We start from the raw sequence: 26,334 nt of genomic DNA on the forward strand, positions 1-26,334 counted from the left end.
AGGGAGGGAAGTTAATTAACTTCCATATTAACCCTGTTCTTTTGTTTTGACTGTTTTAACTGTTAATTTTGTCCTAGTTTTCAAGCTAGGTAAGTATACTTTATTGAAATGCAGTCAGTGTTTTTCCTACATCTTCCTTTTACTTATTTTTATTTTTGATCTTAAATCTACATTGTTCTGGCAGTAAAGTTGCATTGTATTATGTATTTTATGTGATATGCATTTAGCAATTAAATTCTGAATGAAGATATTCTCTAAAATGAACTCTCTCCTGTTTACACCTTGGAGATTGTGGTTTTCAGTGCCTAATTAGCTTTATAGGTAAAAGTGTTCTGCATGATTTATAGCATAGAAAAAGGGGTATCCTGTCTCACAGGTAGGGGTAAAATGTACCTTTGGATCTAGGGTGCTATTTATAGAATCTGAAATATACCTTTCAACCTTGGTCTCAGTTGTCAAATGCCAAACATAAAGATGCACTCATTGGCAGATTTTGTGCTTTTGAGGATATGGTTATTATGTGATTATAAATATTGCAACTATAAAATCAGTGCACACTCAAATACAGTGAAACCCTATTAAATGCGCTAGAACACATTATAGTGAGTGAAAGTCACTCAGTCGTGTTTGACTCTTTGCAACCCCATGGGCTATACAGTCCATGGAATTCTCCAGGCCAGAATACTGGAGTGGGTAGCCTTTCCCTTCTCCAGAGAACACACTATGATAATCACTAATTTAAAACTCTGAGAAAGATTTTAACTAAATAACTAGCTTATGATAAGTTATTCTCTTCCCAAGACACAGAGGACTCACAGGAACATTATAACCTTAGCTGAGATGCTTTTACCTATACATTACTCACCTTGGCTCAGGGTGTGCATGAGAGCTCAATGAGAAATGAGAATGAGAAATCTGCAAGTCCTGGAGATGATAATAAGTGAGTGGAATGAGCTGAGGCAAACAGAATTAGGGTGGGGATGCCTATGAAGCAGTAACACTAGAATGAAGCTTACAACTGATGTGTGTCTGTATATACTAGGTGGCCCAGTAGTAAAGAATCTGCCTGCCAATACAGAAGATACAGGAGATGCAGTTTCGATCCCTGGGTCGGGAAGATCCCCTGGAGTAGAAAATGGCAACCCACTCCAGTATTCCTGCCTGGGAAATCCCATGAACAGAGGAGCCTGGCAGACTACAGTCCAAGGGGTCGCAAAGAGTTGGACACCAGTGAGAGACTAAACACTCAGCATGTGTCTTATATATTAGATATAAAAATTATACATAGAAATGAAAAGCATTACCAGCAAGGACAGGTAGATTTGTGACGACTTGAAAAAGACACGAGGGAAAGGGTGACAAGTAAGGATATTGAGTGCTGTCTCTTCACTTGGCTCTGGATATAGCCAGTTTAGGGGCTTCCCAGGTGGCTCAGATGGTAAAAAATCTGCCTGCAATGTGGGAGACTGGGGTTTGATTCCTGGGTCAGGAAGATCTGCTGCCAGAAGGGCATGGCAACCCACTCCAGTATTCTTGCACAGCCAGTTTTGTGCAAATCACACAATAATCAGCAAGTTTGGTGTTTGTAAATAGCTTCCTTAAGTTATGAATAATTAATATCATTCTCTATTTTATATAATAAATATATAAATATATTAATTAATATAATAATAATAAATATAATAATTTATATCATTCTCTATATTATTCATAGTTGGTTATTGTCAGTAACTGCCTGGAGTTTGCAGAGCTAGGAAGTAGCTGGGCTGGCTGGGCTTTTCATCCAGATCTGTCTGTTGGACCACTAAGGTCTACTGTCTTTCCACATCCTCTAACAGAAGGATGTAGTTGAGATAGCAAAAGTGGCCAGTGTGGTAGTGACAGATTTGCCTGGTTACAGGTCGAGTATGTTGGTCTGTTTACTAGGAGAGAAGGTAGTTGGAAAAGATTAAAGTGGATGGAAACATGTGAGGGTTAGAAGAAGGATGGTGAAATTAGTGACTTCTGAAAACCCTGGATTAGTTGAATGAAATGGAGAGCATAGTAGCTAGTCCCCATATCATGCTAATGCTTAGTTATGTGTAAGGTTATTTGTATCATACAAAGTCTCCAGTTGCCAATCAGATGTATGTGACATCAAAATATAATTATAAAATGCCTCAAATTTAGCTGATAGTTTTTTCATTGATGTTAGAGGCACAAAGCTGTATTACGTGTGTAGCTTCCTTTGTCCTACTTTTTAATAGGTGGTAAATAAATTACACCTTTCTGTTAAAGGGAAAGAAGTTAAAAGTAAAAGACTGAAAGAAAAAAATGGCCATTATATCCAGAATTAGTCCTCACTATTGTAAAACAACACAAAATATCCTACTTGTGTATGAAGAACATGCATCCAGGTCAATAAATTTAACACTACTAATTGAAATAAAGGAGTCGGCTATATGGTAAATACATAACAATATAGAAATTGGCAATTATCATGTTATTCTTAGCACACAAATTGAATGTAAGTTAGAAAGGGCTCAGGCGATTTGAGGCAGAAATGAGTCTGCAGATTACCTCATCAACAGTCCCAGTGATGATTAAAACAAAGGAGCCCATAAAAACTCAGAAGGGATGTGATTTGTAATGGAGAATAATGAGTTCCTAAGCAGGATGTTGTCAGGTCTGAATCACATAGCACTTCCTTATGCCCATTGAATTCTTCACAAACTCCCTTATCCCCACCCCACAAAAGACTAAGACAGCGTTTGCACAAAATTTCTATGATGCAGTTTGATGTACATATGTATGTCTATGAACATGTTTCTTGGTCCCTCATGAAGTTTGAAAAGCTGCCATCCCTAAATTGTGGCATTATTTCTCTATTTTCTTCACTGTTGACTTTCTTGGAAAAGTAAACTTGTTAGCTCATACTCAGTGCCTCCATTTCTCCCATTTCTGCTTTAATTCCATCTCTAACACTCTGATACTCTTTCTGCTTAAACCCTGTCGTCACCTGATCTCCAAACTTGATGCTGCTGCTTCAGTTTCCCACCTACCTAGCCTTGATGCTTCTCTCGATACATCACTCATTCTTACAGTTTTTTTTTTTCTCTCCCACTCCCTTCACCCCGGCCTAAACACTGATGGTTCAGACGGTTCCTTAGCCATCTCTTCCATACATTCTCCATTGCTCACCTCTGAAATGTTGAAAACATGAAGGGCTCTGTTTTCAGTCTTACCAGCTGGTAATTGCTTGTGTCTCTTATTAATGTGAATTGTGACAACAAATACCCTGACTTAGGTTACATCTCTAGTGTTCAGTGTTCACCTCTGTTTAATTCATTCAACAAATTCGAGAGTATTTATTGACTGTCTCGTGTGCTAGGCATAGCATCCATTGAAGTGATATAATTATGACCCTACCCCCACACAAAAAAAGGACCTGGTATTCTCAGAGAACATAGAGTCTACTCAGATGAATAAATATTAATGAGGGAGCCTCACAAATAAATATAGAATTATATTTGTGGCAACTGCCACAGAAGAGAGGCATATGGTCTTATAAACACTTAAAACTTTCTAATCAGAGACATTAGCAAATGCCTCCCTGAGGAAACTTTCCTCTACATGGATAAAGACTCAAGGATCACTGCATCACCTATACATTATTTTATTTCTGGATGATCTGTGCCTTATTCAGGGGTGTTGTTTCCATGTCCTTGTGGCTGAGGTGCTTAGAGTATTACCTCTAGATGGGTGAAATTTCAATGTTTTCATCCTTAACATAAGATCCCTATAATTTATCCCTAGTGTAGGGCATGAAGATACATTATATAATATGCTACATTATATCTTTGCTTAGCATTCTCAACATAAGAGTCAGACCATGCCCACATATCAACTATAGATGGAATATATTATTGGACCTTTTTTCTTTATATATAATTACATATCACTGATATAATTACTAATTACTCCAAGATCCTCCTCATTGGAAAAGATCCTGATGCTGGGAAAGATTGAGGGCAGCAGGAGAAGGGGACAGCAGAGGATGAGATGGTTGGATGGCATCACTGACTCAGTGGGCATGAGTTGGAGCAAACTCCGGGAGATGGTGAAGGACAGGGAAGCCTGGCATGCTGCAGTTCACGGGGTCACAAAGAGTCAGACATGACTGAGTGGCTAGACAGTAACATATCACTGAAAATACGCTGTATAGTGATTAAAATGTACTCATATAAAAAAAATGTACTCATATCTTGAACGGTCCCTTATATTTTGTTTTCAACTCTGTCCCAAATACCTTTTTATTACTCATTGTTCAAAGTATCTATCTAATCATAATAGATTGCCAATTTGGTGCTTTAACTGGTAAACAGAAGGTATGGGGCCTTTGGATCACAAAGGAGATTTAATGTTCAGATGCCAAAAATTTTAGGTATTTTCCCAAATAAATAAGTGGTCAGTCTATGACAAGCAATATTTCTTTATAATAAAAGACTTTGGGTACATCTTGTGAACTTATATTAACTACAGATTTTGAAGAAAGATGAGGAAGAGTGATGAAAAATTCCTTTTTCATAAAACTGTCAATGTTAAATTACCATTAATGTATTAACTTGGCTGATGTGATTTGAAAAATAGTGTCTTTTTATAACAAAAATATATACTTTAAAAATACATGAATATTTATGTTTTCAGTAAAAAAAAAACATATATATATCTTATGAACATTTAGGTTGAGGTAATTTTATACAGTGGTTTATCAAAAATCAATATTCAAAGCCACAAGAATTTACTGCATTTCTACTATAAAAAGCATTGGAGGTCGTGACCACAAGCACATGTTTGGGGGAAAGAGCCTTAATTTCTTTCCCAGTTTATTCAAGGAAAAATTAATCCAGAGAAGGAAAATTATCTTTACTATCTTAGATACTCTATGTAATTAGTTTGTTTTTAACAATTATTTGCATTTCAATCAATAGACTAGCACCTATTGAGTACCCACTTCACGTTCAATTCTGGGCTATGCATGAGGAAGTTATAAAATACAACCCTTGACTTTGAGAAGTTTTCCCCATCTGGTTGGTAAGATAAAGATCAAGCCTAAGACACAATTCAAGGAAAACACATCAAGTATTGATTCAAGGTCCCACTCTTATGCCCAGCCATGCATACTTTAATATTCTTTCTTTTTCTCTTTTGACTACTGGCTCTAGGCCAGGGCAGAAGGTGTCTATTTTGAGCAATGAAAACATAGAACTTTAGTGTGAAAGAATGTGAGCAAAAAACAATTCAACTGTAAAAACTCATATAGAGCCAAGAGATTCCCCTAGGGAAAAAAATAATATTCTTCCTGCTAAATTTTGAAAGTATTCTCTAGGGTAAGCTGAGTCTTGATTTAGAAAAAGTTTTGCTTATTTGAGCTTTCAAACTCTTCTTTTGCCTATGTTTACCTGTAGGCATCTACAATTGTGGAAAACTTTCTTCAGGATTGTGACTAACTCTTAGCATCACCTAGTATGCTTAACTACAATATTTGATCAGAAAACATGATAAAACATAAGAGTCAGACTTTTTTTTTAAACTCGCAGTTTAATATATACTAAATATATACTAAGGTAACAAACCACTTTATAACTTAGGTCTACTGTCTTAACATTTTCAAAAGATTCTTTAATGTGAGTTAAGGGAATTATTTAAAGCAAATTAGTATATTCTTTGAAAAAGTAGTCATCATCTATAAAATAAATTATAAAATTACACTATAGTATATATTTTTAAAAAAAGTTTTGAAAATTCTTTTGTATATGGAAAACTGAAGCTGTAACTTTTTTTTTTTTATGTTTTGGTAGCCTAAATTACCACTTAATAGATAACAGATATTTTCATTCAGTGTAATTGGTTAAGTGAAAGAAAAATCATAAACAGTTGTTGTGACTTTCAAATTTCAAATATTTTTCTGTCTTCATTCTGAAGATTGATTTGAAAAGTATTGTGTTTTTAAAGGAGTTAGTCAACTGGGTCTATGATATGGAAACAACCTAATTATGATTAGCAAAAATTTTCTTAACACAAATTGTCACATTATTAAAACCAACCTGCAGCAACATGTTAGTAGTTAAAGATTTTATTTTTAAAAATGCAAATTTGATTTGATTTGATGAGCATAAAAATGTTTATTGATATTCACATGTATTTATAAATAGACACAATCAAATAGCTTCTAAAAATTTAATATGATGAAATTTCAAATAAACATAAGACAAGGTAGTATACACCAAGGCCCATTTTAAGCATTATTGCTAATTAAAAAAATACTTTAGTGCAACCAGTCTTTATGAGAACTTACTAAGAATATTCAATTGGCTAATTTCATCTTAGTAATCATGTTGTTATTGTTGTTGTTTAGTTGCTAAGTCATGTCCGACTCTTTTGCGACCCCATGGGCTGCAGTCCACCAGGCTCCTCTGTCCATGGGATTTCCCAGGCAAGAATACTGGAGTGGTTTGCCATTTCCTTCTCCAGGGGATCTTCTTGACCTAACAATTGAACCAGCTTCTCCTGCATTGACAGGCGGATTCTTTACCACTGAACCACCTGGGAAGACCATTCTTCCGAAAAAAGGGCAAAATTTGTTATTGTGCAGTGCAGTAGAGATAATGTGTCTCCCTGTGGCAAAATCAGGTGGCTTAACTGTCCACTAAAATAGATGCAGGCTCCTAAATCTCCCAGGTTCATCTCCTGTAATACAACCCACTGTTTGGGCAGATGTTATACTCTAGATATTCCTATCACTGTGGGTAGCCGAGTCCTTTGTCTGTGACCCAAGAGTCTGTGTCTTCTGCCAGCCTGCCTGAGACTTATAAGCTGACACATTGAGTAACATCTCAGATCCTTCACAGTTTTCGACATTAGGATTTATTCTTTTGTGTCTGGTTTCTTTGTTGTTGTTATCTATGTTGTGTCTAACATTTTGTGACCTTATGGACTGCAGAACCCCAGGCTTCCCTGTCCTTTACCATCTACCAGAGTTTGTTCAAACTCACGTCAATTGAGTCAGTGATGCCATCCAGCCATCTCATTCTCTGTTGTCCCCTTCTCTTTCTGCCTTCAATCTTTCCCAGCATCAGGGTCTTTTCTGATGAGTCAACTCTTCACACCAGGTGGCCAAAGTATTGGAGCTTCAGCTTCAGCATCAGTCCTTCCAATGAATATACAAGGTTGATGTCCTTTAAGACTGACTGGTTTAATCTCCTTGGTTTCCAAGGGACTCTAAAGAGTCTTCTCCAGCATCACAGTTCAAAAGCATGAATTCTTGGGGGGCTTCCTATGTAGCTAAAATGGTGAAGAATCTGCCTGCAATGCAGGGGACGTGGGTTCTATCCCCGGGTTGGGAAGATCCCTTGGAGAAGGGCATGGCAACCCACTCCGGTATTTTTGCTTTGAGAATTCCATGGAGACAGGAGCCTGGCAGGCTACAGTCCATGGAGTCGCAAAGAGTTAGATACGTCTGAAAGACTTTCACTTTAAGCCTTTTGTATGGTCCAGCTCTCCCATCCATACACGAGTACTGGAAAAAACAGCTTTGAGAATACAGACCTTTGTTGGCAAATGTCTCTGCTTTTTAATATGCTAAGTTTGTCATAGCTTTTCTCTCAAGGACCAAATGTCTTTTAATTTTGTGGCTGCAGTCACCATCCTCAGTGATTTTGGAGCCCAAGAAATTAAAATCTTCCACTGTTTCTTTAGCTTAATGTTTTTTAGAATTACCCATGTTGTTTTACAAGTTAATGTTTAGTATTTTTTATTGCTGAATTGTACTAATTGCATGATTATATCAAATTTGCTTATCTGTGAATTTGTTGATGCACATTTGGATTGGTAGTCTAGAAAGTCAAAGTCCACACCTTTTCTAAACAGTCATTATATGTAACCCAATAGAGATATTTATAAAGTGCTATTATAATACAGAAGAAGCAGTGATTAATTATGCAGAAGAAAATCTTACATGTGGTTTGATACTTGAGCTAGACTTTGAAGAATGAGTCTCTAATCTTGAGAGTATAGAAACCTGAACTTTTAGGAAAAAAAAGCATACTAGACTCAAGTGTCTCATCTTGGCATTTTATATGTAACTATGAATAAGAATTTTCTCTTTTATTTCAAAAAGTTGTATGCTTCATTTGAAAGTGAGGGAAGTGACTCTGTTGTTTTCAAGCATTGTCCAGACTTAATTCTTCCTTCAGGTCATCAGCCTGAGCAGTTGCTCATGGCCCTACAAAGTTTTGAGGGATTATTGGGGTGCTATCCACCCTGCCATATTAATCAATGATAATTTAACATGGGTTATGTATGTTTTCTCAATGTTATGTGAAGAAAAAGTAAGAGCGTCTCTAGGACATGTTCCTATTCTTATTAATTTACAACCTACAATCCCAATAAGTGTACTTTTTTGGCAACTGGAGCTTCAAAGCAAGTTTTCCTGAATCTCTAGTCTTTCATACAAGCTGACCTGCATTCTCTCCAACGTAGAACCCCCCAAGCAGCTGCTGCCCAGCCCATGTTCCAGCCTCCAGTCTCTCAGTACTCTTTCCAGACAAGTCCTGATTCAGAGGACTGTTGATGACAGTATTTGTAGTTCTGTATATTCTGACTGACCATAATTCTTAGGTCTTTGCCTTGATTCTTTGATTAAAATGATTTCCCTTAGAAACACATGTTTGGAGCTCAATGTATATCTTATATTAAGGAGCCCTTTGAAAAAAAATTATTGGTATAATTTCATAATGAAAGAGATAAGAGCAGCATATGTGAAATAATTAGTAGGTAATTATTTCACTGACAATGAGTGCATTTATTAATTAGTAATCTAAAAGTATATAGATAGTGGTTGAGGGTAAAATCTGGAACCAAACTGCCTGGTTTGAATTGTTACTATACTATACTAGCTTTGTGACCTTGCTTGAGTTCCTTGATTGCTTTATACTTTCTGTAGTATGAAGATAATAACAATGGTATCCATTTTGCAAGGTTATTGTGAGAATTACATAAACCAACAAGTGTGATGCACTTATGATATCACCTGGTGATAGTAAGAATTATGTGTTTGCTGTTGTGTTGATGAAGAAGAAAGATTGTTTTAGTTGTAGTAAATTCCAAGAAGGAGGAGGTAAGAATAAGCACTGTGTGTGTGTGATGAGTCACAGATTTGGATAACTGTTTCATAGAGTGCTTATTGAGGGGTAGTGAACAATAAATTGGAAAGGTAAAATGGGTTAGATTATGATACTTTGAAAATGAGGTTAAATTTAAACATAATGTGCCATACAATTGGAAGCAATTGAAGGTTCTGGACTATATAAAATACATGTTTAAGAATGACCAGTCTGATAGTAGCACTGAGAGAAAGTCCTTAGAAGCATCAAACTAAACTATAGAGTTTAGAATGAAGTCATATAGATGTGAGGCAAAGAGGTGGTAGTGAGGGTAGAACTAAGCTAGTTGGAATAAAGAGAATGAGGAGGCTAGGAAAAAAGGATCTTCTAGTTGTGGAAACAAAAAGAATACTGTTGTTAACTATTATTAGTTTAGCTGGTAAGGGCTTCCCAGGTGGCGCTAGTGATAAAGAACCCACCTGCCAATGCAGGAGACATGAGACTTGGGTTTGATCCCTGAGGTGGGAAGATCCGCTGGAGGAGAGCATGGCAACCCACTCAAGTATTCTTGCCTGGAGAATATTATGGACAGAGCTGCCTAGAGGGCTGCAGTCCATGTGGTCACAAAGAGTTGGATATGACTGGGTGACTGACACTTTCACTTTTCACTTCTTTAGCTGGGCAGGAGAAAATGATACTGAATCTGGATTATTTAGTGATCTATTAATGATAATACTGACCTTTATACTATTACAAGATTCTGAATGGCTTCTGAATCTCAAAGCAAGACTGAATTGTGTTTATTATAGTTTTGATGATAAGTATTAATATGATTATTTTTCTAATTAATTGGAAATTGACCATCTGTCCTTGTTATAAAAGATATTACTAGACTTCATATTTAATTAACCCAAGTGTTACATTTCATAACCCTATTGGAAGGCAGAATTTTTCTGCAGTCCTTAAATTTAAAGCATGTTTCATTTTTCTTCTTACTCTGATTGTAATTGAAGTTGTGCTAATACTTGAATTTTTATAAGTGACTCTTCACATAATGTCTCCTTTTTATGTTTAAATTCTGAAATCCTAAAGCAGCTCAATGAAAAGTCGATACTGTTAGACTATTTCCTCAATAGTTTGCTAATTTTATCTTATACATTTTTAAACTATGATGGGGCTTCCCTGGCTCAGGCAGTAAAGAATCTGCCTGCAATGCAGGAAACCTGGGTTTGATCCTTGGGTCAGAAGGATCCCCTGGAGAAGGAAATGGCAATCCACTCCAGTATTCTTGCCTGGAGAATTCCATGCACAGAGGAGCTGGCAGGGTATAGTCCATGGTGTTGCAAAGAGTTGGACACGGCTAAGCAAATAACACACACACACAAACTATGATGTAATAAATATTTAAGTATTCACTCTTTGTTCTGTTATTGCTGTATTTGTCCCTTCAGTTTTGAGGAAAGCTAGTAAGTATACACTGTGGTCTGTATAAAGTGATGGTGTTAGTAGGAAGCACTGTAGTTCGTTGGGAGAAAAAAGGAAAAGAGAACATCCTTAGGATCCAGAGTGAAATAATATCTGCTCAGATACTTGCCAAGCTCCCTGGTGGCTCAGGTGGTAAAGAATCTAGACCCAAGGTTTGACCCCTGGGTCAGGAAGATTCCCTGCAGAAGGGGATGGCCACCCACTCCAGTATTCTTGCCTGGAGAATTCCATGGACAGAGGAGTGTGGTGGGCTACAGTCCATGGGGTCACAAAAAGTTGGACACAGCTAAATGACTTTCATTTTCTCTCCCAGATTTGCTAGGTTTATGGCTAAAGCAAGTCACCTTAGCCGTTTGGATCCTATATATTGTATGAACATCAGCTCTACATTTTAATGATTTTGTCAGGGATTATATGGAATTATATGGACTATAAAGAATCTATGGAAAGGACTTCTCTGGCGGCCCAGTGGTTAAGACTTTACCTTCCAATGCAGAGAGTGCAGGTTCAATTCCTGGCCAGGGAATAAGATACCAAATGCCACACAGCCAAAAAACTAAAACATGAAGCAGAAGCACTACTGTAAAAAATTCAATAGAGACTTTAAATTGGTCCATATTAAAAACAACAGAAAAGTGTGAATGTCAGATTATATGGAATTTATGAGAAGCTTTATATATAAATATAAGTGATTATTAGTATTTTTTGCAAGGCAATGTGTCAGAGATGTTAAATCATTATGGGTTCCAGTCCTTACTGTTGTCACTCCCTGGCTTTCTCTCTCAGTTCTTTCCATTGCCATTTAAATGTACCCTTGCTTGAGTTATTCAGCTTTGCATTTTCCCCTACCCTAGATCTCATGAAAGGTGAATTTGGGATTTGCATGAGTAATTTTCCAGCATCTAGGGGAGCCTTACTGAGCTAAGCAGGTGACTACAGATATTGGCACCTGGAGTGAGGCAGCAGATGTTAGTCAAGCTGTAATAAAATCCTTAGGACTTAACTTTGTACTTTTCCAACTGAAAAGACACAGAGCTCCGTAGTTTCTATTTTATAAAGCAAAAAGTAACTTGTCCTTTTCACTGCTGATTTTCTCATGAAGGACCAAGCACACAGGCCTCATTCTTTGTTCCCCTGGGTTAAGAGTGTGCTGAGCAAGGCGGGGCATCTTTATTTCCAACCCTCTGCAAAGAACAGACAACCTGTAACTTCTCAGGGTTTCAGTTGACTGCCTTCAATCTGCTAAAGGGGAAAGAGCAACAAGTCAATGTGGCAAGAAATTCACATGGAAGTGTCTGCCAAGTTATTAGAATTCTAATTCAAAATGAAACATCTGTGCATAATTATCAAGGTAAAAATACATTACTGATAAATCTGGAAAGTAAGTCTTCATCTATTTAGATAGACGTTTATGTATATAATTGAAGAACATAATTTGTGTATATATTTTATACATACACATATGTGTATTTATTCTTATGACAAAGTTTTATGACTCAGATCAATTTTTTTCATGGAATTTTTAAAATATGTATACTATTCTATGCTAGAGTTTATTTTTATGTAATATTTTATGTAAAATTTGTAAAATTTATTTTATGTAATATTTCAGCCCATATAGAATTGTGATTAAGATACAGTCTACAGCCACACTGCCTAGGTTTGATTGCATGGCTGTTTTCAAAGAGCCACTCATTAGCAGTAGAATTGTAGGTACTTTTTAGTACTTTAGGTTCCCTATCGGTAAAGTAGAAATAATAATCATACTTCATAGAACTGTTGTGAGGATTAAATAAGTGTATACATACATACACATATATATGTACACATATATCACTTAGAATATTCAGCATATAGTAAACGCTATTTATTATTTGGGCTTCCCTGGTGGCTCAGCTGGTAAAGAATCCACCTGCAATGCTGGAGACCTGGGGTCAATCCCTGGTTTGATAAGATCCCCTGAAGAAGGGAAAGATTACCCACTCCAGTATTCTGGCTTGGAGAATTCCATGGACTGCATAGTCCATGGGGTTGCAAAGAGTCAGACACAACTGAGTGACTTTCACTTTCATTCTATATATTGTTTAATAAACAAGTCAAATCATATTTCTATAAAAAGCAGAGAAAATATCATATATATTTCAGTGTTAGTTGTTTTTATAGTCTTCTGAATTAAGGTATGCCATTTTCAAAAAATCAAATGATACAATGCTAAAATGTATAACAATTCAATATAGAGGGCCAGGAATAGAACAAGAGTTCTACTCTACTGTCTTTTTTTCATTTAGAAGTCTTAGCGGTAAATGAACTAGAACAATTTTCCTACTAATCCTGTTACATTTAGAAGTACAATGCTGACAAAAGACCATTTCTAAGACTCACAACATTGTATTAATAGAATTGGAAGAAAGCTTAGATACTGAATGGTTCATTCAATGTCTTTATTTGGGGGCTTAGAGGACTGAGGCCGAGAAAATCAAATGCCTTTCTCAAGGTCAGGTAGCTATGTGATTTCAAAGACATGTTTACTAAGTTCTAGTGTGATGCGTTTTCAATTACAGCAGCATACTTGAAACTTACTCATGGTGATCCAGTGAAGAAAAAAATCTGCTCCTCTTTTGAGTCAGCACTCTGTAAGGCATATGGGTTGTATAACTTTTTGTTTTGATATACTTTCGCATTTACAGAAAAGTTATAAGCATAGTACTAGGAATTCCTAACACTCTTAACCCTGTCACTAATTGTTTACATTCTGTTTCATTTATCATTCTCTCTTTCTCTATGTGTGTGTGTGTGTATATATACATACATATATATATGTGTGTGTGTGTGTGTGTGTGTGTATACATACATATATATATATGTGTGTGTGTGTGTTTATGATTATTTCTGAATTGTTTGAAAATAAATTGAAGACATACCTTTTTTTTTCATCTTATACCTTTTAAAATACTTGATTTGTATTTCCTAAAAACAAGTCACATAACTGCATTAATAACATAATTATCAATGATCAAAATGAGAACATTTAAATTTGATAAAATGATATCTAATCCACAGTTTAATTTTTATCAATTTTCCTAATAATGTGCTCTCTCTCTGTCTTTTGTTTTGACTCAGAATTCAAGCCAGGGTCAAGCACTGTGTTGAGTTATCATGTCTAATTAGAACAGCATAGAATGTGCATAAATTTCAAGTGTACAGTTCATGAGTTTAGACAGATGTCTACACCCATGCAACTCATATCCCATAAAGATATGTCATTTCTATCACCTTAGACTGGCTTGGCCTATTCTAGAACTTTATATAAATGGAATCATGAAGTATATATTCCTGTATCTGGTTTCATTTACTCATTATAATAACTATGAAATTCATCTATGTTGTTATGTATAGTTTTTTTCTTGTTATTGCTAATGAATATTTCACTGTATGACTTGTTTATCTACTCACTTATTGATGAGCATCAGGTTATTTCTAATTGGGGCTAATATAAAAAACAATTATAAGCATTTTTGTACAAATACTTTTGTGACCATATGGATTTCAGTTCTCTTGGTTAAGCATTAGTGATCAGAATTGGTAAATTGTAGGTAACATTATGTTTAACTTTATAAGAAACTGCCAAACTTTCTATCAGAGTGGTTGTTTTATTTATGCTTTTACCAGCAATGTCTGAAAATTCTGGTTTTTCAGAGATATGGCTCCATATCCTGACCAACATTTGATGTCATCAGCTGTCTTCAAGTGTAGCCATTCAAATGTTTATGTAATGATATTTCACTGTGATTTTAGTATACATTTCTTTAACAACTGATGGTGATGGGACTTTTCTGTGAGACTATTAGAGATTTGTATAACTTCTTTTGTAAAGGGTTTATTTAATTTATTTTCATTTTCTAATTTTTTTGGTTTGTTTGTTAGTGAGTTGTAGACATCCTTATACATTATGGATGTTTGTCTTTTGGCAGGTATGTTTTTGCAAACATTTTCAAACAATATCTGGCTTGTCTATTCTTTTTATAAATGATGTCTTTTGATGAGCAGAAGTTTTTACTTTTAATAATTTCTAAATTATACATTTTTATGGTTGTTACTTTTTATATGCTTTCTAAAAAAAAAAAAAGCAATCCCAGGTTGTGAATTTATTCTCCTGTGTTTTCTTTTAGAAGTGTTAGCTTTTAAATTTAGGCCTAATATTCATATTGAATTAAGTTTTGTGTATAATATGAGGCAGGGAAAGCTCTTTGTTGTAAGTCTAGATTTTTATTATTTTAAAGAAAGGTTTCCCATATGTATTATCATTAAATATTTTTCGGATATTAAGAAAACTTTTTGGGGTGCTATGCTGTGCTTAGTTGGGCTTTCCTGGTGGCTCACTTGGTAAAGAATGTTTTTCGGATATTAAGAAAAGCTTTTTGGGATAGAAGTGATTAAAACCAACTCAAGCTAGAGTTCAGTTCAGTTCAGTCACTCAGTCGTTTCCGATTCTTTGCGACCCCATGGACTGCAGCACTCCAGGCTTCCCTGTCCATCAAGCTAGAGCAGGCAAATGGGAATTTATCTGCTCACTTTGCTGGGAAGACTAAGACATATCTCATAGGATTAAAGGAAGATACACAAAGGCCAAGACTTCAGGAGCTGGATTAGGATGGGGATTCCAGGGCTCTCTCTAGACTTTTCACACATCTGCCTATCTCTGAATCACTTCATTGTGAAGACCACTGTCTTCTAAGGCCAGGGGAGATAAATGATTTCAGCCTCATGCATCCCAGATGCTCATGCTCCCAGTGTCACTAAAGTTGTCCTGAGGAAGAACTTGACTTGGCAATGCTTTAGTCCCATGCCCCCAACAGTGGTCACTGTTGCTAGGGAGCTCAGGACCTAGGCATAGTCAAGTCTGGGTCACCTTGTGGCCATGGGATGGTGCTGCCATCTGACACAGCATGAGGGACAGAGGGTTCCCCAAGGACAGGCTTCTGGACATTCAAAATATCACATGACCCACCAGGATTCCTACTTTAAAAAATGGCTTTTTGCAATGTATAAAATGAAAATTAAATTTAAAAAATGGCTTTTTATATATGATATTCATCTCTCTTTCATGAAACCGAAATCTATTCAGGTGCAGTAAAGCTAGATTTCTATTCTGCTCATCTAAAACTGAAGTATGAATTAATTAGATACTTTGAAGAACTAAAATGTGTTCAAATTATATGAGACTAATGGTACCTCCTTGAAGATTAAAGTTTAATACATCAAAGTCCATCATGATGTGAATGATGCTGAACAAAGTGAAAGAGCAGTCAGATATATTCATTTTGACATCTCCCCACTTTCCTCAAATTATAATGAAAAAGTTGGATTGTCAATACCTCAATAAAATAAACCACGGGGAGAGAAACTGTGGTTCAGTGATTAGGGCAAGATTTAAACACTTAGAGTGCCCAGTATTTTTCCAGAACTTTAAAGCTCTGGGTTGATGTTCAACCCACAGGATTACTTGACAAAAAAAAAAAAGAAGTGGTTCTTACTGGAAATCATTAAGCACCTCAAGGCTTGCATTTGAAGGAAAAACCTTGAGAGTTCATTGTAGACAAGGACTATCTCAGCCAAAGTTGCCTACTTGTATAATATTTTCTTTGAAGTGTGATTAAATTAAAAGCTGGCCCCCATAGAGAGCCTTGATATGATAATGCAATCGACAGCATATCTGATTTTCCTGGGTTGGCTTCACTAAAGAAGTCTGACATCAAAAGTATTTTTTAGACAGGCTTTTGTCTAAGTATAAAAATGCGGCCATCAGGAGATGGAGAAGGAAATGGCAGCCCACTCTAGTGTTCTTGCCTGGAGAATCCCAGGGACGGCGGAGCCTGGTGGGCTGCCGTCTGTGGAGTCGCACTGAGTCGGACACGACTGAAGAAACTCTAGCAGCAGCAGCAGCAGGAGATAGAGATGGAGGAACTCTTTAAATGATGGGCCCAGAGGTTATTTCCCTATTGTGAGAGGAAGACCCAGCTGGGGCATTCTACCCACGTTAGCCTGTCTTTCTTAGCATCCCATTTGCTTCAGCTTTGCTCTCTTCACTCTGCCCACTGTGTACAAAAGCGCACCTCTATTGCTGCCATTGTTCCCCCATCCTCTAGACTTATAATCCCATTACTTTTTAGATTTAGAGGGAAAGTTTCTTTTCTTTGTTCTCTGAGGCAGTTTTTCAAAATAAAGTTTTACTAATGAAAACTGAACTAGGAGTAAGGGAGGGGAAGGACACACAGAAGCCTAAAAATTGAGATGTTTATAAAATTTGCTTTCTGATCCTATATTTAAGAGTCTTGTCAAAGATGGAGTTAGTTAATATAAAACAAAGGACATTCACCTCCTGTTTCCTGTTCCCTGCTTAGATCTGTTTGCTTTGTTTTTGTGGCCATATGATGCAATACTACTTGCCACGTTAGAACTCTCATCTCAGAGCGCTCTAAGTTTTTTCCATTAAAGGAAGTTGACTTTCTTGCTTGTTTCCACAGCATGTTTACTAAAATTGGAATGCTATGTGGCCCCTGCAAATTTGTGAGGTGTTTAGTATTTTTATGTAATGTATAGTATGGTGATGAGAGCTGATAATACTGTATTACATATTTGAAAGTATCCAGGAGAGTGGATCTTGATAGTTCTTATCACAAGAAAAATATTTTGTAACTATATATTGAGGTTGATATTAACGTGATTTCTTACAGCAATCATTTTGCAATCTTTACAAATATTGATGATTTTGTACACCCGAGACTAAATGTTATATCAATTAGACCTCAATTAAAAAAGAAAAAGTAGGTTGATTTTCATACCTTTTCTCATTTCAAATGGCATTCTCTCCTGGGGGACACCTGAGTTGCTATTTTCTGTTGGAGGGATATTGTCAGTTCTTGGTTTATTTATAGAATCAAAGTAACAAAGAGTCTCTCTCTCTCTCCTTTTTGAATGTGATTGATTGGTTGTGACTGTCTAGAGTGCTGAATTGAGAAGGCATCTAAGGTGCATCTAGGTTCCTCAGGAAGGAGAATTGTGATAAATTAATAATGTCTGTCATGAGCTTAAGAGTAGCAGTACCATTGCCATGTATCTGCCTTTTCTCTTTGTTCTATTGGTCGTAAAGCATTTGTTTTAATTTGATTTTTGTTTCTACTCACCTTGGGAATTCCAGTGGTTTTCTTTTTTGTTTTTTCTAGTTCCTTGGAGACTGATGTGGTAGTAGGAACACATCTAAATGTATATTAGAATACTTTTCTCCCTATTGAATGAAAACCTTAAGAGGTAGCAGATTCTCTGTATAAAGTATATCATTAAACATACAACAAACACAAAGTAAATATTTAAACTTTTTTTCCAAATGGTTCATCCCATGAAGTCATTTTGTTTTCTTACCAAATGAATATGGAAACATTGAAGCTTAAAATGTAAAATGTAGATTGACATTCTGATCCATGCCAACAGGTACATAATTATCTATTTTTGTCTGTTCTTGTTGTTTTGGACAGTTTAATTTCAAATGAATCAAGGAACAGGATATTTAGTGTTTCTTCAGGAAAATAACTGCACATTTACAAAATTATTACTGCTAACTTTTCCCCAGGTGTGCTCTTCTGGTGACTATTTTAAACTTCACATTCATGACTGTTGTACATTATTCAATTCTCCTGCTTTCTTCACACTTAGACTGTTCAGTTCTAAGAAAAAATATTTCTTTATTTTTAATTGAGTTATACTTAAGGGTAACATCCAGTGAGAAACAATGGGAGTTCCTTTTGCTCAACAATTTCTGAAGTTCAGTTTAGCTTTAAGCCACTATAAACTTAGGTGAAGGAATTTGGACTGAAGCCCTTTCATTGGTATGGAAGTGGAAGTGTTGGTCGCTCAGTTGTGTCCAACTCTTTGCAACCCCATGGACTGTAGCCCTCCAGGCTCCTCTGTCAATGGGATTCTCCAAGTGAGAATACTGGAATGGGTTGCCGTTCCTTTCTCCAGGGGATCTTCTAACCCAGGGATTGAACCTGGGTCTCCCACATTGCAGGCAGATCCTTTACTGTCTGAGCCATCAGGGAAGCCCCTTTATTGACATATATAATAATATCAAATAGTTTAAGATTTTTGCACTGCACTCTGGGGAACCCTGAGGGGCTCTGAGGTGCATTCAGTTAGGCCCCAAATACTGACTGATGGATTTGTTTATTTCTTCATTTCTTCATTCACTTACATTTGTTCAACAAACCTTTGAGTATTTAGCATATCCTAATTATTTAGTATTTAGAGGAGTGTGGGGCGGGGGGCGTTCAGGGAGCCCATATCCTCCATGAGTTATGTGGTATGAGATGGAACAGTAATAAGCATATGGCCGCGTATGATAAAGGCTCAGTCCAGAGTGACGTGGAAGCTCGTAAGGGGAAAATCAGATTGGGGACAGAAGTAGCTCTTGGGGAGCCTTTCTAGAGGAGCTGAGGGATGGAGAGAAGTTAAGTGAAAACAGCCATGTATGAAACCCAAGGTCCTTTCAAGAGATTTTTAGAAAAAATTCAATTACTTCCTGAAAAACAGATCTGGCCTCCTGGAATTTATCTTGAATCTAAAACAATCTCCATCAGATCCACTGTAATATGGGGCTTAGAGTGCTGATTGCCTGGTAGGTATCATAGTTTGATTCATTTTTCGGATGGAGTGGTAGAGGGTGAGGGACGGAAAGTGAACTGTTTTTCATTCATCAGTTTTCTTTAGTTAGCAGTTGTTTAGGCTAAGATTTAGTTCTTTAAATTGTTTTTTGCACATTCTTTATAAATGTAATGATCTCAGTTAGTTTCCAAGGCAAACCCTCCAACATCACAGTAATCCAAGTCTATGCCCCAACCATTAATGCTGAAGAAGCTGCAGTTGAACAGTTCTATGAAGACCCATTAGACCTTCTAGAACTAAGCACCAAAAAAAAAAAAAAAAAATGTCCTTTTCATCATAGAAGATTGGAATGCAAAAGTAATGTATATGTACATTGTAAATAGCATGTGTAGATGTGTGTATTCGTTTGTAGGTATGCACATGTGTATACATGTGTAAGCACACATGTGTGTGAGCACATGCATATATGCGTGTATGTGAGTATATACACATCATATGTTTATTCTGTGTGTTTTTGTTGTGTGAACCATTACCTGTAGAAAGGTTACATGCTAGCATTTAGGCATGTTGTTGTTTAATCCCTAAGTCATGTCCACCTCTTTGCGATCACATGGACTGAGCCTGCCAGGCTTCCTCTGCCCATGGAATTTTCCAGGCAAGAATACTGGAGTGTGTTGCCATTTCCAGGGGCTCTTCCAACCTAGGGATCAAACCCACACCTCCTGCATTGGCAGGTGGGTTCTTTACCACTGAACCACCAGGGAAGCCCAGCATTTAGGCATACAGCTCAATAAAATGTACTACCGCTTGACAAACCAGCATGTTAGCAACAGCTACAAGACATTTTTTTTTTTTAAGTAAGAAAGGTTAGAACTCAGATAAATATTGGTCCTCTGTAGTTATACTTCATGTAGAGTGCAATCACATTCATTTTACAAAGGTGTTAGGTTCCAACATCAACACAAATGGTGACAATCGGATGTGAACAAAACGACTCTCCAAAGTCACACAAATCACTCACAAATTGCAGTACTTTACCAACTCTGCCAGTTTTATACTGTTTTTTCTCATAGCAATGGAACAGATCCCTATTTTTTGGAATAACAGCAGAAAGTTTGTGTTGAGCGGCCATGTGGTGTGAAATTGTATGTACGCAGAGGCTCTGGGATCACGCGTGCACTGTGACACACTCTCCCCACCAGATTTCAGGGAGCTGACACTCGCTGTAAAAATGCACCTCCCGTCTGTCCTACATGTGTGGGAGCACATGTCCTCTCTTCTCCTCTAGCTTCCTTCTCTTCTGCTATTCTCTTGTGTTTCCTGAACTAGTCTTGTAGGTAAGTTCAAACACACTGCAACTCCTAGCCCATCTGATTGCAAAAAGAACCATACGAGTAGATACACAAACTAGTTTCCACTCCTGGAAAATAATTTAAAGCTGTGATCCCATCAAATGAGGGGATCTTTTGAAGCCCCAGTGTGGTACAGTAGCTATTATTAAGGTTGTAAAGATACAAGTTAACTTAATTCTGTTTTTGTTTTAGTTTAGGGTAACCATTTATTTATATTATTGTTATGTTGCTTTGCTAAACACTGAGGTCATTGGTCATATTGGAAATCTCATGTACTACCCAGCTGCCATAGCCTGACCACAAGGAAAATACTTTCCCAGTGCAGATTCAGTTAAAACATTCTCTCAGAGTCTGAGTGAGTGAACCATACGTTCCTTCATGCAAAACCAGAATTGATTACATGTATTTCCTGCCAAGGAAAAGGAAGTTTTGAATTTCTTCAGTAAGGGCAATTTCAGGTTCACTTCAGTTTGATGATTTTGACATTATGTTTAAGTACAATTTTCATGCTAATGGAAGTCTCCTGTGTCCAAGGGAAAAAAAAAATCAAGTTCTTAAAGTAGACCATATTCTTTAAGGCATTAAATGCAAATTCACTTCTGAAATACTCTTTGTAGGAGTTCTATTGTGATTGTTACATGGCTTCACTCCTTGATTGAACAGTTGTTTACTGAATAGCTAGTAAGCACTGGATATATTGCAGTGAGAAAAAGGAAGTCCTTGAATTGGTGAAGTTTATGGGATCCTGAAGGGGTGATCAGCAGTAAACAGCTGAAGAAACAGCAATTTTGTGTCAGGAAGACAGAGGACAGAGTTCAGGGATAGTCAATAACAAAGTGCAATGTTAGTGGTCCAGTCGTGTCCAACTCTGTGCGACCCCCATGGACTGTAACCCACCAGGCTCCTCTGTCCATGAGACTCTCCAGGCACGAATACTGGAGTGGGTAGCCATTCCCTTTTCCAGGGGCTCTTCCCGACCCAGGGATCAGATCCACGTCTCCTGCATTGCAGGCAGATTCCTTACCGTCTGAGCCACCTGAGAAGCAGAGAATAACAAGTAGGAAGCTGATTTGCTGGGTGATTAGTAATGACAGTTGGAGGAGGTAGGTTTCAGTCTTGAGACTTAAAGGATGAGAAGAGATGGACCATGTAAAGTTAAGAGAATGAGGCAGAGCAGCCTAGGTGGAGAGCAGCAATCATCAAAACTCAAGGCATTAAAGGAGCTTCTGTGTTTCCAGAACTGAAAGTAAGCTGGTGTTACTACACTGTTCAGACCTTTAAAGTGTGTGTGTGATGGGGGGAAGTGTGAAGGAGGTAGAATGAGATTAGATTACATCAGTAAACATGTGCCAGATGATTCAGAACCTTTATACCATGTTTACAATTCCAGATTTTAAAATAAGTACAGTAGGAACCAACCAAAATTTTCCATGTAGAGAATCATTGTCTGGTTTAATTGTTCAGAGCTCACTTTGGCTATTTTGTGGAGAAGGAAATGTGTGAGCATGTGCCTATGTGTTCATGTTTGTGGTTAAAAATGGAAGCAATAAGACTAGTTGCTGGGCTATTAGAATCATCTAATCAAAGACAGTGGTGGCTTGGGTCATAGAGTGGAGATGAAGATAGAATCAACTGGATAGATTTGAAATATCTTTTGGACGTATAACTTTCTGAATTTACAGATACATTTGATGTTTAGGGTGAAGAGTAATCAGGAATCTAAAATGATCACTTTTTTTTTTTTTTCCTAACTGGGCATATCATGGAAGCCTTTACTAAGATCAGGTTTTGGGCAAGATCAGGTTTCAGAAGGAGATCATGATCACTCTTAGATATCTAGCACCAAGCCTATTGCAAAATTTATTAACTCATCAAACATTGATTGAGCTTCACCATATGTCAAATGTTATACTAAGTGTTGAGGATATCTGGTGTCCTTATGCTTATGGAATTACAGAGATGGTAGATTTCAGAGTGCAAGAAGTCCAACATCCTTATTTTAAAGATGAAGGATAGAATTTGAAACTTTTGATTTTTGCAGAAATATCAAGACTCCTCTATAAAAATTATGGTTACCTTAGTAAAACTTAACTTCATTCAATCAAAATAACTGTGGTATTACTTTCCCTTAGGGTTATGATACAATCTGTTTTCATTTCTGTTTTAATGATTGTTACAATTAGTACCATTGAAATACTTTCTGATGCAATCTGAAGTCATGAAAATTTGGGCACTGTAGCCAGGGGATCAGTGAGAGATGCTATCATTGGTTTGACTAGGCTTATAAACAACATATGCAAGAAGAATAATAAACCACATTCAAATGTGCACACATTTTTTACTACGGATTAATAGGAGACAAATGTGGAATTGGGCACTTCTATTTTTTTATATTATTGATGGTAGGCTGCTAATTATCTTGAAGCATTTCAGAGGAGATTTTTCAAATTAAACAGAAACCATTAACATGAAAGGAAAGAAATAAAGGGCTGGAAAGAAATAAGGGGCTGCAAAGAAAAAAACTTGTGCAATGAATTCTAGATTTTTATGTGTGCATGTGGGTGTGTGTGTTGAAATGTTTGTTTTAAGGACTTATTCAATGTGTAAGTTAAGATATTGGGTTAAAGAGTTAATAGGTGATGATGAAATAGCAAGCTGTGTAGATGTGAACTGTTTTAATGCCAGGAAATGAAAAAAAGATTATTTAGGGTGGTTTAAATATGCATTGTCGTTGTTCAGTCACTGAGTCGTGTTCGACTCCTTGTGACCCCGTGGACTGCAGCACGCCAGGCTTCCCTGCCTTTCAGTATCTCCTGAAGTTGGCTCAGATTCATGTGCATTGAGTCAGTGATGCTATCTAATCATCTCATCCTCTGCCACCCTCTTCTCTTTTTGCCTCCAGTCTTTTCCAGCATCAGAGTCTTTTCCAATGAGTCGGCTCTTTGCACCAGGTGGCTAAAGTATTGGAGCTTCAGCTGCAGTCCTTCCAATGACTCTTCAGGGTTGATTTCCTTTAGGATTGATTGGCTTGATCTCCTTGCAGTCCAAGGAACTCTCAATAGTCTTCCTCAGCACCACAATTTGAAAACATCCATTCTTAGGCACTCAGCCTTCTTTATGGTTCAACTCTCACATCCGTACCTGACTACTGGAAAAACCAGAGCTTTGACTATTCAAACCTTTGTCAGCAAAGTAATATCTCTGCTTTTTAACATGCTATATAGATCTGTTGTAGCTTTCCTTCCAAGGAGCTTACCTATTATCTATATTAAGTTACAGCATTCATTGTTCATTTAGAGTGAGGTTTACTTGGCTCTTTACACTAGGTCAGATACTATGAAAGAAAAGGGATGAAAGATCCTGCCCTAAGGGCAGAACAAACTGGAAGCATCAGGCATGATCCAGGCTGCTCACACAACATGCACACACACGATGGGAGACCGTTTCTTGCAGGGAGTGGTGATTGCCAAGGGAAAGCCCTGTGGAGCAAAGGAAGTTTCAAGATGTTTTGTAGAGATGAGAGCCTGTTCATTCAAAAGGTGTTTCAGGATAAGAAAGGAAAAAGTGGGTACTGAATGAAACAGATGGCAGTCAAATGACCTACATGAGGCTTAAAAGTAGTTTGAGGAGATGAAAATAGAAAACAAGGATGGAGTTAGATGGGAATACATGTGGAAGAGGCAGAACTCCTCAGAGGACGGTTGAAATGATCAAAATAAGAAGTGTTTAGAACCAGAGCTCTTCTTCATCCCCTGTAACTGGAATGGCAGGGCTGAATTCAAAGATATAATTATATATTAATATATTCATATTATGTATGTGATTAATAGTTATAATTATAATTAATAAACATTAATATATATTGCACATATTTTATGTGTTATAATATAATAATATAAATATGTATATATATATATGGAGTCTAGAAAAATGGTACTGATGAACCTATTTGCAGGGCAAAAATGGAGATGCAGATGTAGAAAATGAACATGTGGACACAAGGAGCCGGGAAGGGGAGGGTGGGTCAAACTGGGAGAATGGCATTGACATACATATTCTACTGTGTGTAAAACAGATAGCTATTGGGCAGCTATTGTATAGCACAGGGAACTTTGCTCTGTGATGACCTAGAGGGGTTGGATGAAAGCGGGGGTGGGGGGGTGAGAGAGAGGCTCAAGAGTGAGGGGATATATGCATGTTGTGTGTTAGTTGTTCAGTTGTGTCTGACCCTCTGTGACCCCATGGACTGCAGTCTGCACCAGGCTCCTCTGTCCATGGGATTCTCCAGGCGAGAATCCTGAAGTAAGTGGGTTGCCATTCCCTTCTCCCGAGGATCTTCCCGACCCAGGGATTGAATCCAGGTCTCCTGCATTGCAGGCAGATTCTTTTTACTCTCTGAGCCCCCAGGGAAGCGTACACAAAGCTGATTCATGTTGTTGTACAGAAGAAACTAACAGAACATCGCAAACCAGTTATACTCCAATTAAAAATAAGTAAATAAATAAAATGGGAAGAAAAAAGAAAGAAACCAGGACAGGGCAGGTGTTGAGGCCTGGCCGCTACTGGGCAGGGAAGACAGAACGCACAAGGGATGAGTAGCTGCCGGTCCCCCAGGGGCGGGTGCCGCTCCGTGAGCACATGCGGGGAGACTTGGTCAGTGACCCGGGCCTGCCTTTGCATCAGCAGCTTCAGGTCCTCTGACCTCACATCTTGCAGCCAGCATGAGCAGCATACACCTCCAGGTCATCACAAAGATGCTGGAAATATTTCTCTGGGCGCTTCCCCACCCTCTCCATAGCCTTCTGCTCCGTGGGCATCTTAGCATAGACGCTAAAGCGTTTCTCATAGTGAATTGAAAAATTCGTGGTGAAAATAAAGACTAGATAATAGAAAGACAACTTATTTTCTGGAATTAAGCTGAAAAAATAGAAGCTTTGGCATGAATATGCCGGCACAGAATTACGCTATGTTTTATTAATTAATCTGTATCCCTGTATCCTCAAGAAAGACACAAGGGTCAGAGTGCACTTTTCACTTCATGAAAAATGCTTAGGAATAAACATTAGCAAAAACCTGCAGGAAGCCTTTGGGACAGGAAAATGTCTTTTGTTCTTAACTACTTTTCCCTGGCTCTTCCAGAAAACCAAGTTCTTACTGTGGCAGCTTAGCATCTCACCTGTAGATTAACACTGGCTCTAAGATAAACTCATACGCTTGATATGTACAGTGTGTATGACCTTGTGTTCCTTCTCACATAACCTTGAAATTTTCTTCATCATGCAGTTGACTGGAACATACTGCTTACTCCAGAGGTCTGAAGGAGATGCACTGGCCAAGCCGGGCTATTTTTCATTTGTTTGCATTTTTCCTCAACTTTTTCAGCTGCACTAATTCTTGACCAGCCAAAGAAACTCTCAAGGGGATACTCTGGGAGAGAGGGGGGCAAGGACAGCTTGAGAAATTCTCACATATGTAAAACAAATGCCTTCCATTGAGGTTTTTAAAATAGTCCCGCTAAACTTTAACATGTGTCAGACTAAGTTTGCTCAAATAATCACAGGCTTGCACTAACAGGCTCCAACCAGTGTACACCAGACACAGAGGCCCATTATCACGAGAGTCCTGGCTTTTTTTTTAGGTGGTTTTTACTTTGTCTTCAAATATCGCCTCTTGTGACCATGGTATAGTGGTGAGCA

At 37.4% G+C, this 26,334-nt stretch overlaps 1 protein-coding gene across 1 annotated transcript in view; it reads left to right on the plus strand.

Annotated features, from left to right (window-relative positions):
* The window catches only part of ARHGAP24 (Rho GTPase activating protein 24), a 539,270-nt gene that overhangs the window by 57,940 nt on the left and 454,996 nt on the right, over positions 1 to 26,334 (plus strand). The gene's annotated exons all lie outside the window — the stretch shown is intronic.

The sequence above is a fragment of the Cervus canadensis genome, chromosome 26 (assembly GCF_019320065.1).
Source record: "Cervus canadensis isolate Bull #8, Minnesota chromosome 26, ASM1932006v1, whole genome shotgun sequence".
NCBI lineage: Eukaryota > Metazoa > Chordata > Mammalia > Artiodactyla > Cervidae > Cervus > Cervus canadensis.